The sequence below is a fragment of the Rattus rattus genome, chromosome 10, assembly GCF_011064425.1.
Source record: "Rattus rattus isolate New Zealand chromosome 10, Rrattus_CSIRO_v1, whole genome shotgun sequence".
Lineage (NCBI taxonomy): Eukaryota > Metazoa > Chordata > Mammalia > Rodentia > Muridae > Rattus > Rattus rattus.
The window spans coordinates 12,857,298-12,868,405 of NC_046163.1; positions in this window are offsets into that span (position 1 = coordinate 12,857,298).

Sequence of the window (11,108 nt, forward strand, 5' to 3'; positions counted from 1 at the left end):
GCAGCTGCCCCTTGGTTCAGACTGAACAAGAAGTTTAACCAAGATCACATCTCTCTAGTGTCTGCAGGAGGAAGAGTTGACTGCTACCCATCAGCCAGCTTCTTGCATAGAAAGCATGGCTTCCAGCTCTTGCTTTTCTTTTCGGTAATCAGGGGAGAGGATTACAGAGGAAGTTGCTCCCCATGAGCAACCCAAGGAGCCAAAACAAGATCCCACAGAAGCATATCAAAAAAACAACAACAACAACAACAAAAAAAAACAAAAACAAAAACAGAATTTGAGGTTCCAGATTCTATATTACATGCATGTATGAGTGAGCATGTGTGTGCATGCAAGTGTGCATGTATGTGTGTGCATGAGAGTGTGTGTGCATGTGAGTGTGTGTACGTATGTGCATGTGAGTGTGCATGTATGTGTGCGCACACACAAGTGCCTGTGTACATTGGTAAGTGTGTGTGTAACGGCCAGAAGACACCATAAGGTGTCATTCCTTAGGTGCTTACAGCCTTTAGTCTGTCTCTCATTAACTGGACTTAGTCATTACATACCCTTCAAGCTTCCAGGGAGCACCCGTTTCCATCTTCCATCTGGCCACTTTTGGTATCTCAAATGTGCCCAGTTGTGCCTGGCTTTTTATGTAGGTTATGGAAATCCAAGCTCCGATCCTCACACTTACTAAGCAAGTGTTTTACTAACTCAGTCCTCTCCCAGTCCCATGATGCTCCTTTACGGAAGGCAGAGCGGGCCTGAATGAAGTGATAGGCAACAAGACCCACGGGAATAGAGCGCTTGTGCGGTTATGCAAATGGAATGCAAATGAAGTGCCCTTAGGGTGGGTACCCAGGGACAGTGGCAGCTGGTTGGGGATGGTGTGCCCCCTCTCTCTTCCTGCTGACTTTGCCTTAAGCTTCTGAGGACGTTACAGGGACAACCTCACTGGATTCCAACTGCACAATCTCTCTTCTCAATGGACTCCAGCAGGAGACAAAAAGCAACTGTATAGCATATACCATGAATAGGCTCCACAGAGCATGGACTCTGAGAGACAGCAGAGGGGCAACCTCAAGTACATCTTAGCCTCAGCGTAGTCTGATTCAGGAGTGACCTCATTTATTAGGGAACGCTGTGGTGCTCAGAAAGGCGGCTGTGAGGTTTCTTATCCCATAGCTGGAAGCAGGAGGGGTTTTGCAATCCCACGCACACCCACCTGCCTGGCGGCTTGCTACCATTTTAACATCATTGTTTAAGGTACAGACGTGCTTTGGTCATGGGCATGATGTGTGTGTGTGTGTGTGTGTGTGTGTGTGTGTGTGTGTGTTAGTGCTAGAGTGATTATCTAGCATGTATTGAAAGAATAAAGACTTTAAACTATCCCCCACTGACCCTGCTGTGAGGACAAGTGCACCTCACAGCAAAGAAAACATAACATGTTTTGGGGATGTAGCCTGGCTATAGCCACCACAAACCATCTGGCCTTGATAAGGCCTGACTCAACAGTCCTGAGAAAAACAAGAACTAGGGTCAGCTTACCTAGAGTTGGGTGGCCTAGAGTTGAACTGAGCCCAAGTTAGATCATGTGTGCCAATGTAAACAAACAAATGAAATTGCTTTGTGTGACTGTTGCCAACTGCCTATGTAATTTTCCCTATAAACACCTTCCCCTATTTGGGATCAGGGTCAACTCCTCTGTCTCCTGTGTGAGATAAGTGTCGTCCCCAGAGCTCTGGTTCCTCAAATACACCTCTTGTTTATTACATCAAGACCGGTTTCTTGTGAGCTCTTGGGGGTTGCGTCGTCTTGAGAGATTTGAGTAGGGTCTCCCCCCACCCCCCCGTGGTCTTTCAATATGAGACCCTGGATTCCATCCCTAATACCAGGGAAAGAGGGAGAGAGGCACTGAATGGAAAGAAGAAAAGGAAGCAATTTGTGACAGTTTGTATCTGCTACGCCCAGGGAGTGGGGCTCTTTGGAGGTGTGGCCCATTTGGAGTAGGTGTGGGCTTGGGCTGTAAGACCCTCATCCTAGCTGCCTGGAAGCCAGTCTTCTGCTAGCAGCCTTCAGATGAAGATGCAGAACTCTCAGCTCCTCCTGCACCATGACTACTACTTGGATGCTGCCATGTTCCTGCCTTAATGATACTGACTGAGCCTCTGAACCTCTAAGCCAGTCCCAATTAAATGCTATCCTTATAAGAGTTGCCTTGGTCATGGTGTCTGTTCACAGCAGTAAAACCTAACTAAGACAGAATTAAATGTTGGAAACAGCTGGTGTGCTTGCGTGTATATGTGCATGTAGTTATGGGGTCACCTTAGATCTGTCTGATAGTCTTTCCTACCCTATGGGAGGCCTTGGCCTCCTGAACGCAGCAGTCTTGTGGCTGGCTCAGGGAATGTTTCTCATAACATGAAAACTTGCCATTGGAGACTTTACGTCTTTTTTATTTAGTTTGCTTTGTTCTGTTCCTTGATGGAAGGAAGTATGCCAGGTCTTGTGTGAGCTAAGTTTTATACACAAAAACATATATATGTGTGTATGTGTGCACATGTGTGTGGGGTGTATGTGTATGTGTATATGGTAGGTTTCCAGGAACTTATTTGTAGACCAGGTAGGCCTTGAACTCACAGAGATCTACCTGTTCCTGCCTGCATGGATTAAAGGCATGTACCACCACATCCAGCCAGTTTTAAATATTTTTATTATTACGTATTTATATGTGTATGTGTGTGACTGTGTATGTGCATGTGCCTAGAGTTGGAGTCACAGGTAGTTGTGAGGTGCCTGATATGGGTGCTGGAAAAGGAACTCTGGTCTCAGCAAGAACATTATATGTTCTTTTTTTTTTTTTACTGAATCCAGGGCCTGGGCTAGGTCTCCAGCTAAATCCCCACCCACATTATATGTTCTTAGCCACTGGGCTAGGTCTCCAGCACCCACAAATCTGTTTAAATAAACATTTAAAAACCCAGGTGGGGCTGGAGAGATGGCTCAGTGGTTAAGAGCACTGACTGCTCTTCCAGAGGTCCTGAGTTCAAATCCCAGCAACCACATGGTGGCTCACAACCATCTGTAATGGGATCTGATGCCCTCTTCTGGTGCGTCTGAAGACAGCTGCAGTGTACTTATATATAATAAATAACTCTTAAAAAAAAAAAGTATACAGGTGTTTTCCCTGCATTTGTCTGTGCACTCCATGTATATAGTGCCTGCAGGGGCCAGAAGTGGGTGTCAGACCCTAGAACTGGAGTTCTAGACGGCTGTGAGCTGCCAGGTAGGTGCTGCTGGAACTGGAACCTGGGTCTTCTGAAAAAGCATCCAGTGCTTCTAGCTGCTGAGACATCCTTCCCCACTCAGCCCTGGTTGAACTGTAACCGGATGGTCTTGAACTCACAGAGATCTGTCTACTGCCTTTCAAATGCTGGGATTTAAGGTGTGTGCTACCATGCCTGACTTTATTGTTTGTTAAGATGTATTATTATTATTATCATTATTATTGAAATTATAGATATGCTGTCTTTGGGCGGGATCTCTTTGAGCATAGTGCAGGTGCCCTCAGGGGCCAGGGGCTTGTACCACGTGGAGATGGAGCTATGATCAGTTCAGAGCTGTCTGATCTGAGTGCAGAGATCCAGACTGGGGCATCTTCTGCAAAGGCAGTGCATACTCTTAACCCCTGAGCCACCTCACAAACCCTGAAACACCAGTTTTGGGAACAAACTATCTCAGTGGTTTGGAGCGTGTTAAGGGCACTAGGTTGGTTGTCCACAAGCCCTAGGGATCCACCCGTCTGCCTCCACAACACAGAATTACTATGCCTGGGTTTTTTTTAAATGTGGGTTCTGGGGATCACACTAAGGTCCTTACACTTACATGGCAAGCATTTTACCAATGGAGGCATTTCCCTGTGTCCCAAAGTCTTCCTTAAGGCAGAAGCCTAGTCTTAAAGTCCCCAGGCAGAGGACAGGGGAGATGGCTCAGCCGATAAGAATATTTGATAATCTGGTAGAGGACCAGGGTTCGGTTCCCAGTTCCCACATAGTGGCTCACAACCAGCTGGCCTCTGCAAACACTGCACACGTGTGGTACTCTTGCATACAAGCAGGCGAAACAACTCATACATGTAAAATAAAATTAAATATGTCTTAAAAAATAAAACATAAAGCAAAAAACAAAAATCTTCTTCTGGCCAGCAGTGGGCTCCTCTCTGGTGAAACAGTGCTCCTGCATGGTGAGTGTTCCATATACATCATGGCTGGCGTCATAGTTGTGTAGCTGAATCATCTAAACAGAAAACTTCCCTCCGGGGAGGAAGACATGTATGACTCAGGAAGTAAACAAAATTTGCAAGGTTTGAAAGCTCCAAAAGGCACAAGATTTTCAAAGCCCCTGTGGTGGTTTGAATAGTTTTGCCCCCACAGACTCATGTGTTTGAACACTTGACCCGGGAGTGGCACTATTAGGAGGTACGGCATTATTGGAGGAGGTGTGGCCTTGTGTGTGGACGTGTATCACTGTGGGGGTGAGCTTTGAGGCTCCTATGTTCTCCCTGACTGCCTTCTGATCAGGATGTAGAACTCTCAGCTCCTTCTCCAGCACCATGCCTGTCTCCACGCTGCCATGCTCCCTGCTACAATGATAATGGACTGAACCTCTGAAATGTAGCCAGCCCCAATTAAATGTTGTCCTTTATAAGACTTGCCTTGGTCATGGTGTCTGTTCACAGCAGTAAAACCCTAACTAAGACAGCCCCTTGTTAAGGTTATGGAAGCAGTGGTGGTTGCTGTGGAGAGGGGAGGGTACTGTGGACCTGCCTCCAGTCCTGCAGGGGACTCAGACTTGCTTCTTTTGAGTCACTACCCATGCTGTCACCCATGGCCCTGATTGATCAAGGAACTCTTGTAAGTAACCCTTCGCCCATGCTCCCATATGTCATCCCCAATAAACCATTCGTTTACCATGCCAGACCTGGATGCAACTGTATCTTTGGCCTGTCCTGGCACTTCGTCCAGGGTGAACAGACAGTCATTCTTGTCTCCCCAGGAAAGGTTACATGATTGTTAGAAGAACTCCCAAATGTCTATTTCTCAGTTGAAAATATTTATATTGGGTTGGGGATTTAAGTGGTAGAGCGCTTGCCTAGGGAAGCGCAAGGCCCTGGGTTCGGTCCCCAGCTCCGAAAAAAAAAAAAAAAAAAAAAGAAAAAAAAAAAAGGAAAATATTTATATTACAGTGGGTTTTTTTCCTTTATAGCCAAGTAGCAGAGTGTAAGTTGGTATTTTCTTTGATGTAAACATTCATTCTTGTCGTTCATTCAGTTAGTTCCTTAGGCGGTGTTGGGAATGGAAACTCAAGACCTGTGTGTGCTAGACAAGCAATACGCCACCAAGCCCTAGTGTTTGTGTGTTAAATGTTTCCCACGATACCTGTTAAAGAAAAATATGTACAAACAGCGCTTCAGGGCCTGGAGAGATGGCTCGGGGCTTAAAGCACTTGCTGTTCTTACTGAGGTGGGAGTGCAGGTCTCAGCCCCACAGTGGCTGTGGACCCAGGAGATAAGAAGCCTTCCACTGACTCCAGAGCGTCTTCCATGCACACACAGACACATACGACCCTAACCGTAACCCCTGGCCCTTGTACATGCTTCTATGACATCACCACTCCCCTCTTCATTGGGATTTCCGACTGCTGTTACAGTTTTAAACAGATTTTCTTGTTTAAGCAGTACATCTAGAAAAATCTTTAAAAAAGTATGTTAAAATATGCATATAAATAATTGCATAGCCAGACACACTAACTGAAAACAGTAAAGAAATGAAAGTCAGAAATAACATGAGATACACAAAAGTTCAAAGTGAAATATACAAATATACAAAGAATGAATCCTTTACACAGTATTCTAAAAACATCTTTTGTATGAAATCTCCCTTGCTAATTGTTGGGCTATTTCCTGAGCAAGTGGAATCCTGCTGGGAAAGTGCTTGCTTAGGCCAACTGTGACAGGGGTCTCTAGAGGAGAAGAACTTAGAATGAATGCACACACACATGCACACATGCACACACACATGCACACAAATACACACATGTGCACACACATGCACATGCACACATGCACATACATGCACACACATACATGCACACAAGCACATACACACATACATGTACACACATGCACATGCACATAGTAACTTATATGTGCACACATATGCACACACATGCACATACATATATGTACATGCACATATGCACGCACACACACATGTACACGTACATACTCACACAAGGAGGTTTATTAGTGTGGTTTACAGGCTGTGTGGTTCAGCTAGCCCAACAATGGTTGGCTCCCGGTTGGAAAGCTAAGAATCCAGTAGTTGTTCAGTCCACGAGGCTGGTTATCTCAGCTGGTCTTCAATCAATGTTAGGATCCCCATAAGTAGGTTCTAACATCAGTGGAGGAATGCCTTAGCAACAGCATAGACAGGACAGGTGAACTTGGCAGGCAGGGTGAGGGCAAGCAGGCAAAAGTCAAAGCTCTCTTCTTCCACATGGGCTGCCACCAGGAGTGGTTCAGATTTAGGGTTGGTTTCCAATGCAAATGGTTTAATCCCTTCCCCCCAGTAAAACCTTAGTTTACACATTCTGCATTCTCAGAGTTTAAGTGAATTAAATAGTGACCCCCTTCTCTTTTCCTTCACTCTCTTCTGTGTGCCAGTTCTTTTAAAACTGAAATGAAAGACTGTGAGGCCAGACCTCGGCCAATGGGAAAAAGACACGGTCACCCCTTGGCTTAGAACAAAAACAAAGTGCATTTTCTGTCCCCACGTGCTTGCCCTTTGGGCACACCTTCTTGATCAAGAATGAAATTTTAGCTTGTTGAGACACTTCAGTTGGAGCGAGGGTCTCTATCTTCGTCATCCTAAACTTATTTCTGAGCATGGCCACCTCGCCTAGTTTGGAAGGAATTTCAAGGACCCTTTTATTGGACTCATTCCAGTCAGAGCCTGGTCCCTGTTGGCCCTAGCAATTGAGACTTGGCTACCAGTCCTCAGCAGATGAATTAAATAGAAAACTAATAGTTAAGAGCAGGGAAAAGCAATTTGCTCAATGTGGCCACCCAGGGAAGAAGAATAAATAAAGAGACCTGATGATCCTTGCCACCAACCTTGTCTTCAGAGTGCTGGCACAGGGTATAGGCTAGAGAGCAAAAGTTATTTATGCCCAAGCTGTTCTGCCCATGGTGTGATCTTGCCCAGCACTGACCCACCCTCACCTTAGCTCCAGTTTCTCCTGCAAGGGAGGAACTCTGACCTGTTTTGTCAGAACTGTGTGAAGTCTCTTTCTGGGAGACATGCTCTCCCCCTGGCTAAAAGCAGTCTTCAAAGCTTCCTGCCTCTGAGCATGAGACTCCAAGCTGGGGGGAAATTCCAGTTTCTGGAAGTCCTTGTCTCAATAGTCTGACAGCCAAGGGGAGGGGCACAAGAGTCTCTTTAGACTTTGGTTGCAACCTGCTTGTTATTTCTACCCAACCTTTCCCCTTAAGAGATGAAAGAATTAAGTTTGTTTATTCATGGGCTTAATGACCACATCCATTTTATGCCACTGGAAAGTGAGAGGTTAAGTCAATTGGGAAGGTGGCCCAGGTAGTGAGTGCCACCAGGTCCTAGAAAGGTTTGCTGGATGGGGGAGGGGTGAGAGTGGGCAAGACAGGCTTCTAACAAGTATTTGGTAGACCTTGACTATTACAGGGGTGAGTCCTCATCATTGGTGATGAATCTAGGAAGATCTAGGGCCTTTTCTAGTCTCCAATCCTCCTTCCCCTCTTCCTCTTCCACTCCCTCCTCCTCCCCATTACCACCACCACCACCACCACCACCACCATCATTATCAGTATTCTGAAACAAGATCACTTTTAGCCCAGTGTCTTAGTTAGGGTTTTACTGCTGTGAACGGACACCATGACCAGGACAACATTTAATTGTGGCTGGTTTACAGGTTCAGAGATTCAGTCCATATCATCAAGGCGGGAACAAGGCAGCATCCAGGCAGGCATGGTGCAGGAGGAGCTGAGAGTTCTACATCTTCATCTGAAGGCTGCTAGCAGAGTGCTCACTTCCAGGAAGCTGAGGCTAAGAGGGTCTTAAAGTCACACCGACAGTGACATACCTACTCCAACAGGGCCACACCTTCTAAGAGTGCCACTCCCTGGGCCAAACATATACAAAGCATCTCACCCAGTCTGGCTTTGGATTTGTTATGTAGCCAATGATGACCTTGAACTTCTGTTTTGTTTTTGTTTGTTTGTTTGTTTTAAACTTATTTTATGTATATGAGTACACTGTTGCTATCTTCAGACACACCAGAAGAAGGCATTGGATCCCATTATAGATGGTTGTGAGCCACCATGTGGTTGCTGGGAATTGAACTCAGGACCTGTGGAAGAGCAGTCAGTGCTCTTAACCACTGAGCCATCTCTCCAGCCCCCGACCTTGAACTTCTGATCCTCTTCCCTCAACCTCTTTTACTGGTATTTTGCATGTGTACCTCATACAGTTTTATGTGGTGCTACAGAGGGAACCTAGGGCTTCTGACATGCACTCTACCAACTGAACCACAAACCACTATGACCACCATGACCATCCCTATCACGACGACCACCACCACCGCCGCCATCATCATCATTATCATCATCACCACCACAGATATTATTAGTGCATATATATATATGCATAAAAATGCAGAAGGTAAGCGCTCCATAGGAGAGTCTCCCAACAACAGGATGTGTCCTTCCTCTCCTTACATGTACTTCCAGTTTTCTTTTTAAATTGTTTTTCTTTCTTTCTTTCCTTCCTTTCTTTTCCTTTTAAATATAATTTTCCCTTCCTTCCTTCTTGTTTGTCTGTCTTTCCTCCTTCCTTCTTTCCTTCCTTCCTTCCTTTCTTCCTTCCTTTCTTGCTTTCTCTCTCTGACAGGGACTTGCTATGTAACCCAGTTTTACCTCAAACTCACTCTATAACCCATGCTGGCATTGATGTTAGCAATCCTCCTGCCTCATCTTCCCACATGTTGCAGGGATTACCCCCATGCCCAGCTCCAGTTCTATGTCATCGACCTTGGCTATCTCATCATTCCTCTCTCTGAGCCTGCTTCCCCATGTGTGTAACCCCACTGAGCCTTGCTCAGAGATTGGTGGTGGAATGCCTAGACTTAGTATATGGGCTGCAGAATCATTAGTACACAGCCTGTGGTAAGGAAGACAGAGTGACTTCCTTTAGAAAATGGCCTTCCTTAAGAAAGCAAGGATCAGCCAAGCCTGATGGTGCATGCCTTTAATCCCTGCAATGAGGAGACAAAGGCAGGCAGAGCTTGGTGAATTTGAGGCCATCATGGTCTACATAGCCAGTTCCAGGACAGCCAGATCTATGTAGAAAGCTCCTGTCTCAAAGAGGGGGTGAAGGGATTGCCTCACAACCATAAGGGCCACGGGACCTTGAGGTAGGGGGACATCATAAGGCACAGTACATCATAGCAGAGACAGCATGGCACAGATGTGAGGCGGGTTAACATTATAGACATTATAAAAACATCAAGAACCTTCACTTACTGTGAAAGAGCACAGTGTGGTTTGGGTGTGTGTGTGGATACAAATTAAAGGTCTATGCCACTGTGCCTGGCTCTAGCTTTCTCTCTTAAAGATGAAAGGGTTAAGAAACACAGATCTCTCCCTAATACAAGTAAATGAAAGAGGAAGACATTAAGCAAATGTCGGGAGACTAACATCAGAGCAGAGGTGTGGTCCTTTAGGTCAGAATCTGTGCTTTCTTCCTCTGATTCTCAGGGTGCAGCAGAGGTGTGTGTGTGTGTGTGTGTGTGTGTGTGTGTGTGTGTGTGTTGTGCACTTGTGCAAGTGTGCATGTGTATTTAAGTAATCTGAAATTGCAGCTTTCCCTCACAACAGTCTGTTTCCACTCAAAGATCATCAGGGTTCCATTCACACAGATGGGGACTCTGATGAGCTGTCATGAGACACAGGCTTCTCACTGAATATAGGTAAGCTGAAGGGGAGACAGGCAGGAGTCACAGACAGCCAGATCATGGGTTGGAGACTGCCTAGCAGGACACTGTGACCACTTATGTAGACAACAAATGCCACCTCTCCTTTTCACCTCTGTCCCTGGCTGGAGCATCTGCCTGTCTGATCATGGGACACTGCCTGCTGCCCAGATGCTCTGCTCAGACAAAGCAGAGCCTTCTCAAATCTCCCCTACACTCCCCAAGGCCCATTCTGAAATCCAAGAGCATCCTCTTGTGTTTTCTGCATCCTCTGGCCTTCCTACATCTGCCCTGAGCCCTTCGTTCCATGTAGGGTTATTTGTCATGGCGGCAGTGGGGTAGGAGAAATGCCCTGAGTGTGCCCACATTCCTCAGAGTCCAATGAGAGGGCACTGCCCAGTGGCGGTGAAGCTTTTTTCATAGTTCTTTAATTGTGCTAGAAATGCTAATTTCCTGAATATAAAATATTATGCAGGGACCTTTCCTTTCTGATGGCAGAATTGGCCTCAAAGGCCTGTTAGCCTTCAGGATGACAACTGTCAGGGTGAAGAGGGGACATGGGAGCTTTCCTCCAGCCATGTACTCTCTTGAATTTGGAGCTGATAGGCCCTGTGGTGTTTTCATTGCTCAGCCAACAGGAAATGGCAGTGGCCCCAAAAGATCACTCTGAGGTACACTTGCTATTAACTGTATGTGTCCATCATTAACCTGTCCATCTATTCATCTATCCACCCTCCTTCCAAGTAACCATATACTTGCCCATGAATCCAACCATCCATGCATGCGTGAACACATCCATCCATCCAACCTTCCCTCTATATGTCCATTCCACATACATCCTCCCTTCATCCAACCAACCATCTACCTGTTTAGATACTCATCCATCCATCCATCCATCCATCCCTCCATCTACCTGTTTAGATACTCATGCCTACATCCATCCATCCATCCATCCATCCATCCATCCATCCATCCATCCATCCATCTACCTGTTTAGATACTCATGCCTCCATCCATCCATCCATCCATCCATCCATCCATCCATCCATCCATCCATCCATCTA